Source organism: Bos indicus, chromosome 23 (assembly GCF_029378745.1).
Source record: "Bos indicus isolate NIAB-ARS_2022 breed Sahiwal x Tharparkar chromosome 23, NIAB-ARS_B.indTharparkar_mat_pri_1.0, whole genome shotgun sequence".
In the NCBI taxonomy this organism is placed as follows: Eukaryota; Metazoa; Chordata; class Mammalia; order Artiodactyla; family Bovidae; genus Bos; species Bos indicus.
The window spans coordinates 24,687,003-24,695,411 of record NC_091782.1 but is presented as its reverse complement, the minus strand read 5'-3'; positions in this window follow the sequence as shown (position 1 = coordinate 24,695,411).

The following is an 8,409-nucleotide window of genomic DNA, read 5'->3' as shown; positions in this document are numbered from 1 at the left end:
CAGCAGTGGCCACAGGACTGGAAAAGGTCAGTTTTCATTCCAATCCCAAAGAAAGGCAATGCCAAAGAATGCTCAAACTACCGCACAATTGCACTCATCTCACACGCTAGTAAAGTAATGCTCAAAATTCTCAAAACCCGGCTTTAGCAATACGTGAATTGTGAACTTCCAGATGCTCAAGCTGGTTTTAGAAAAGGCAGAGGAACCAGAGATCAAATTGCCAACATCCGCTGGATCATCAAAAAAGCAAGAGAGTTCCAGAAAAATATCTATTTCTGCTTTATTTTTGACTATGCCAAACAAAGCCTTTGACTGTGTGGATCACAATAAACTGTGGAAAATTCTGAAAGAGATGGGAATACCAGACCACCTGACCTGCCTCTTGAGAAACCTGTAGGCAGGTCAGGAAGCAACAGTTAGAACTGGACATGGAACAACAGACTGGTTGTGAATAGGAAAAGGAGTACATCAAGGCTGTATATTGTCACTCTGCTTATTTAACTTATATGCAGAGTACGTCATGAGAAACGCTGGGCTGGAAGAAGCACAAGCTGGAATCAAGATTGCCAGGAGAAATATCAATAACCTAAGATACTCAGATGACACCACCCTTATGGCAGAAAGTGAAGAGGAACTAAAAAGCCTCTTGATGAAAGTGAAAGAGGAGAGTGAAAAAGTTGGCTTAAAGCTCAACATTCAGAAAACTAAGATCATGGCATCTGGTCACATCACTTCATGGGAAATAGATGGGGAAACAGTGGAAACAGTGTCAGACTTTTTATTTTGGGGGGCTCCAAAATCACTGTAGATGGTGATTGCAGCCATGAAATCAAAAGATGCTTACTCCTTGGAAGGAAAGTTATGTCCAACCTAGATAGCATATTCAAAAGCAGAGATATTATTTTGCCAACAAAGGTCCATCTAGTCAAGGCTATGGTTTTTCCAGTGGTCTTGTATGGATGTGAGAGTTGCACTGTGAAGAAAGCTGAACACAGAAGAATTGATGCTTTTGAACTGTGGTCCTGGAGAAGACTGCTCCAAGTCCCTTGGACTGCAAGGAGATCCAACCAGTCCATCCTAAAGGAGACCAGTCTTGGGTGTTCATTGGAAGCACTGATGCTAAAGCTGAAACTCCAATACTTTGGCCACCTCATGCGAAGAGTTGACTCATTTGAAAAGACCCTGATGCTGGGAGGGATTGGGGGCAGGAGGAGAAGGGGACGACAGAGGATGCAATGGTTGGATGGCGTCACCAACTCTATGCACATGAGTTTGGGTGAACTCCAGGAGTTGGTGATGGACAGGGAGGCCTGGCATGCTGTGATTCATGGGGTCACAAATAGTCAGACACAACTGAGTGACTGAACTGAAGGCAATAGTTGAGGTTCCTTTTTTGTTATATGGCTATCCAGTTATTGTTGAAAAGACTGTCCTTTCCCCCATTTCATTATCTTTAAGTATTTTATTTTTATACTATTGTAAGTGAATTGTGAATTTCAATTTCCAATTGTTTAAAGCTTATGTAGACAAAACTTCAGTTTGGAAAATAGACAAAGCCTACCAAAAAAGCACTAGCCTTTTTTTTTTTTTTTTTAAAGCAATTTTAGCAAAACTCTAGTCTATTTTCCAAACTTCAACTAATCCTTTTTAAATTCATTAGAATTTTTAATTGTAAAAGTAATACATGTTAATCATGACAGGTCAAAAATAGTAAAACTGAATAAAGAAAATATTCATAATCTTTCTCCATCTCACCCTTAATCCTCCTCTGAAGTAACTAGCTGTTAACATATGTTTCTTATGCTTCCACAATTCAAGCAAATAGTTTTCAGTGCCTGGGTGTGGGGGTCTGATGTTGTCAATAGTAAGAGAAAATGCCAAATTAACTTTTAAATCTGCCCTGTAAATAAACCTGAATTTCTTAAAATTTCCTCTATTAAAAACTACAAACATATTGCAATATAACCAAAATACAGAATAACCACTAAATAATAGAATGCACAGTACAAATATGATGAAACCATCCAGATACCATTTATATAACAACTTCAGCTCTCTAATCACTGTAAAGACTTAGAGCAAAAAGTACTTTCTGACCCAATTTAGCATTCAGCATTTTGTTCTTTGGACAGCCAGTCTCTCAAACATTAGTTTTTGCTCATGGCTTATACAACCACTCTTATAAATTTGCTTCTTTCAAGCCCATAGGAGACTAGAGGCAGCAAATTAAAGGTCAGGAAAGAAAATATAGAGAGCAAGAGCAAAAATAAGAGTAATATCGAAAACAGCTAAAGAGAACAAGTATAATCACTCTAAGTCATTTTACTCCGAAACCAGTTGACATATATCAATTCATAATGACTACATTCACCAGTTTGGAAATGGAAGGGACCTTGAAATTTATCTAATTCAATGTGCTTATTGACAATGAAGTAAATCAAGACCTAAAGAGATTAATTGACATGTTGCTCAACTGAGGTGGTCTGTCTCTCTCACTCTTTTACACCCTCCTCCCCCAACACACACCTACTTACTGATTAAGGTGGATTGAGAACCTTAGTCCTACTTCACTACTCTAGCAATTAAGTTTGAAATGACCCATAGAAGATTATCTTTTTTGGAGTATGTTTCTGTATCTTAAACAAGGAATCTGATTATTTATTTTCGAAAAAGAAGCCTCCAATTTGGGCAAAATTTTAAATAGCTTTGTGTTTATCAAGAAAGACATAGGGGAGTGGTCCTAAGATGGCAGGGGAATATGACAGGGAGACCACTTTGTCCCCCACAAATTCATCAAAAGAACATTTGAACACTGAGAAAAATCCACAAAACAACTTCTGAATGCCGGCAGAGGACATCAGGCACCCAGAAAAGCAGCCCATTGTCTTCGAAAGGAGGTAGAAAAAAATATAAAAGATAAAAAGAGAGACAAAGAGGTAGGGACGGAGCTCCATCCCAGGAAGGGAGTCTTAAAAAGGAGAGAAGTTTCCAAACACCAGGAAACACTCTCACTGCCAAGTCTGTGGCGAGCCTTAGAACCACAGAGGGCAACATCCAGGAGGAAAAATTAATAAATAATTAAAACCCACAGATTACGTGCCCAACAGTAACTCCCCCAGTGGAGAAGCAGCACAGACGCCTGCATCCACCACTAGCAAGGCGGGGCTGGGCAGGGAGGCATGGGCTGCATTGTTTAGAGTAAGGACCGGGCCTGAATGCCCTGAGGGCAATCTGAGGAAACTAACTTGGGCTAGCAAACCAGTCTGTGGGATAACTACCACGCTAAAAGCCCTAACCTAAGGCACCACCAGGCCCACTCACAGAACAAAGGACTGAGCAGAGCTAGCCGGCTGCAGGCCGGCCCATTCCCCTCCATAGACAGATAGGCGAGGGCAGCCAGAACCAGAAGGGGGCAATCGCGGCCCCAGAGAGGCATTATCTACCAAACTGCAAGCAGGCTTCGTTGCTGACCAAGACTTCTTGGGATTCTGGATGGTCAACATTCGCCTGAGAAGCTGTGCCAGTTGTACACCCAGAAAACAAAGCAGGAGGAACGGGGGAGGCAATAAATCACAGCAACCATGCTTGCCAAACACCTGGTCACCTGAGCTGCTCGGATCTGGGAAGGGCACAAAACACAGGCCCAACCAACTCTGCACCTCTGAGGACTACCCGAGTACCTAAACCTGTGCGGCTTAGACCTGGGAGGTGCATGCCACACAGGGCTGGCCTCAGACGGTTTCCGGGAGAGCAACCTAGAGCCTAAGCAGTGTTATTTGTTTGCACCGTCCCTCCCTCCCCACAGCGCAACTGAACAAGTGAGCCTAATAAAGTGTCTGCCACCATCCCCTTGTGCCAGGGTGGAAATTAGACACTGAAAAGACCAGCAAACAGAAGAAGCTAAAACAGAGGGACCCTCCTTGGAAATGACAGGTGCAATAGATTAAAACCCTGTAGTTAGTACCAACTACATAGGAAGGGGCCTATAGATCTTGAGAAATGTAAGCTGGATCAAGGAACTATCCGAAAATGAACTGACCCCACACTGCCCACAACAACACCAGAGAAAGTCCTAGATATATTTTTACTATTTTTACTATCATTCTTTAAATTTTTTTAATTTTAAGTCCTCTATTACTCCTTTAATTTTCATTTTTATACCTACTATTACTTTGCAAAAAAAAAGAGATCCTATACTTCATATATATATATTATAATTTTTGTGACTTTTCCCCCTCTTTTTCTTTAATATTGTATTTTTGAAAATCCAACCTCTACTCTAGATTTTTGATCTTTGCTTTTTGGTTTTTAGTATCAATTTTGTACCTTTAAGAACCCAATCTTCAGTATCCATTTTTACTTTGGAGCGAGATTACTGGCTTGACTGCTCTCTCCCACTTTGGACTCTCCTTTTTCTCCACCAGGTCGCTTCTATCTCCTCCCTCCCCCTTCTCTTCTCTGTATAACTCTGTGAACACCTCTGAGCGGTCCAGACTGTAGAGCGCACATAAGGAAGTGATTACTCGCTAGCTTGCTCTCTCCTCTTTTGATTCCACCTCATCTCATCCTGATCACCTCTATCTCCTTCCTCCCTCTTCTCTTCTCTATGTAACTGTGAACCTCTCTGGGTGTCCCTCACTGTGGAGAAACTTTTCATCTTTAACCTAGATGTTTTATCAGTGGTGCTGTATAGATGGGGAACTCTTGAGGCCACTGTAAAAATAAGACTGAAAACCAGAAGCAGGAGGCTTAAGTCCAAATCCTGAGAACACCAGAGAACTCCTGACTCCGGGGAATATTAATCAACAGGAGCTCATCAAATGCTTCCATACCTACACTGAAACCAAGCACCACCCAAGAGCCAACAAGTTCCAGAGCAAGACATACCATGCAAATTCTCCAGCAACACAGGAACATAGCCCTGAGCTTCAATATACAGGCTGCCCAAAGTCACTCCAAACCCACTGACAAATCACAACTCATTACCAGACACTTCATTGCACTCCAGAGAGAAGAAGTCCAGGCCCACCCACCAGAACACCGACACAAGCTTCCCTAACCAGGAAACCTTGACAAGCCACCTATACAACCCCACCCACAGTGAGGAAACTCCACAAGAAAGAGAACTCCACAAACTGCCAGAATACAGAAAGGCCACCCCAAACACAGCAATATAAACAAGATGAAGAAACAGAGGAATACCCAGCAGGTAAAGGAACAGGATAAATGCCCACCAAACCAAACAAAAGAGGAAGAGATAGGGAATCTACCTGATAATAAATTCCGAAAAATGATAGTGAAAATTATACAAAATCTTGAAAACAAAAATGGAATCACAGATAAATAGCCTGGAGACAAGGATTGAGAAGATGCAAGAAAGGTTTAACAAGGACCTAGAAGAAATAAAAAAGAGTCAATATATAATGAATAATGCAATAAATGATATAAAAAACACTCTGGAGGGAACAAATAGTAGAAAAACGGAGGCAGAAGATAGGATTAGTGAGGTAGAAGATAGAATGGTAAAAATAAATGAAGCAGACAGGAAAAAAGAAACGAATTAAAAGAAATGAGGACAATCTCAGAGACTTCTGGGACAATGTTAAAGGCCCCAACATTTGAATCATAGGAGTCCCAGAAGAAGAAGACAAAAAGAAAGACCATGAGAAAATACTTGAGGAGATAATAGTTGAAAATTTCCCTAAAATGGGGAAAGAAATTATCACCCAAGTCTGAGAAAACCAGAGAGTCCCAAACAAGATAAACCCAAGGTGAAACACCCCATGACACATATTAATCAAATTAACAAAGATCAAACACAAAAACAAATATTAAAAGCAGCAAGGGAAAAACAACAAATAACACACAAGGGAATTCCCATAAGGATAACAGCTGATCTTTCAATAGAAACTCTTCTGGCCAGGAGGGAATGGCAGGACATACTTAAAGTGATGAAAGAAAATAAACTATAGCCCAGATTACTGTACCCAGCAAGGATCTCATTCAAATATGAAGGAGAAATCAAAAGCTTTACAGACAAGCAAAAACTGAGAGAATTCAACACCACCAAATCAGCTCTCCAACAAATGCTAAAGGATCTTCTCTATACAGGAAACACAAAAAGGGTGTATAAACTCAAACCCAAAACAATAAAGTAAATGGCAACGGGATCATACTTATCAATAGTTACCTTAAATGTAAATGGGCTGAATGCCCCAACCAAAAGACAAAGACTGGTTGAATGGATACAAAAACAAGACCCCTATATATGTTGTCTAGAAGAGACACACCTCAAAACCAGGGACACATACAGACTGAAAGTGAAGGGCTGAAAAAAGATAGTCCACGCAAATAGAGACCAAAAGAAAGCAGGAGTAGCAATACTCATATCAGATAAAATAGACTTTAAAATAAAGGCTGTGAAAAGAGACAAGGACACTACATAATCATCAAAGGGTCAATCCAAGAAGAAGATATAACAATTATAAATATATATGCACCCAACATAGGAGCACCGCAATATGTAAGACAAACGCTAACAAGTCTGAAAGGGGAAATTAACAATAACAGAGTAATAGTGGGAGAATTTAATACCCCACTCACACCTATGGATAGATCAACTAAACAGAAAATTAACAAGGAAACACAAACTTTAAATGATACAATAGACCAGTTAGACCTAATTGATATCTATAAGACATTTCACCCCAAAACAATGAATTTCACCTTTTTCTCAAGAGCACACAGAACCTTCTCCAAGATAGATCACATCCTGGGCCATAAATCTAGCCTTGGTAAATTCAAAAAAATTTAAATCTTTCCAAGCATCTTTTCTGACCACAATGCAATAAGAGTAGATCTCAATTACAGGAGAAAAACTATTAAAAATTCCAACATATGGAGGCTGAACAACATGCTGAGTAACCAACAAATCACAGAAGAAATAAAAAAAGAAATCAAAATATGCATAAAAATGAATGAAAATGAAAACACAACAACCCAAAACCTGTGGGACACTGTAAAAGCAGTGCTAAGGGGAAGGTTCATAGCAATACAGGCATACCTCAAGAAACAAGAAAAAAGTCAAATAAATAACCTAACTCTACACCAAAGCAACCAGAAAAGGAAGACATGAAGAACCCCAGGGTTAGTAGAAGGAAAGAAATCTTAAAAATTAGGGCAGAAATAAATGCAAGAGAAACAAAGGAGACCATAGCAAAGATCAACAAAGCCAAAAGCTGGTTCTTTGAAAGGATAAATAAAATTGACAAACCATTAGCCAGACTCATCAAGAAACAAAGGGAGAAAAATCAAATCAATAAAGTTAGAAATGAAAGTGGAGAGATCACAACAGACAACACAGAAATATAAAGGATCATAAGAGACTACTATCAGCAATTATATGCCAATAAAATGGACAACTTGGAAGAAATGGACAAATTCTTAGAAAAGTACAACTTTCCAAAACTGAACCAGGAAGAAATTGAAAATCTTAACAGACCTATCACAAGCATGGAAATAGAAACTGTAATCAGAAATCTTCCAGCAAACAAAGGCACAGGTCCAGACAGCTTCACAGCTGAATTCTATCAAAAATTTAGAGAAGAGCTAACACCTATCCTACTCAAACTCTTCCAGAAAATTGAAGAAGAAGGTAAACTTTCAAACTCATTCTATGAGGCTACCATCACCCTAATACCAAAACCTGACAAAGATGCCACAAAAAAAGAAAACTACAGGCCAATATCGCTGATGAACATAGATGCAGAAATCCTCAACAAAATTCTAGCAATCAGAATCCAACAGCACATTAAAAAGATCATACATCATGACCAAGTGGGCTTTATCCCAGGGATAAAAGGATTCTTCAATATCCACAAATCAATCAATGTAATACACCACATTAACAAATTGAAAAATAAAAGCCATATGATTATCTCAGTAGATGCAGAGAAAGCCTTAGACAAAATTCAACATCCATTTATGATAAAAACTCTCCAGAAAGAGGAATAGAAGGAACATACCTCAACATAATAAAAGCTATATATGACAAACCCACAGCAAACATTATCCTCAATGGTGAAAAATTGAAAGCATTTCCCCTAAAGTCAGGAACAAGACAACGGTGCCCACTCTCACCACTACTATTCAACATAGTTTTGGAAGTTTTGGCCACAGCAATCAGAGCAGAAAAAGAAATAAAAGGAATCCAAATTGGAAAAGAAGAAGTAAAACTCTCACTGTTTGCAGATGACATGATCCTCTACATAGAAAACCCTAAAGACTCCACCAGAAAATTACTAGAGCTAATCAATGAATATAGTAAAGTTGCAGGATATAAAATCAACACACAGAAATCCCTTGCATTCCTATACACTAATAATGAGAAAATAGAAAGAGAAATTAAGG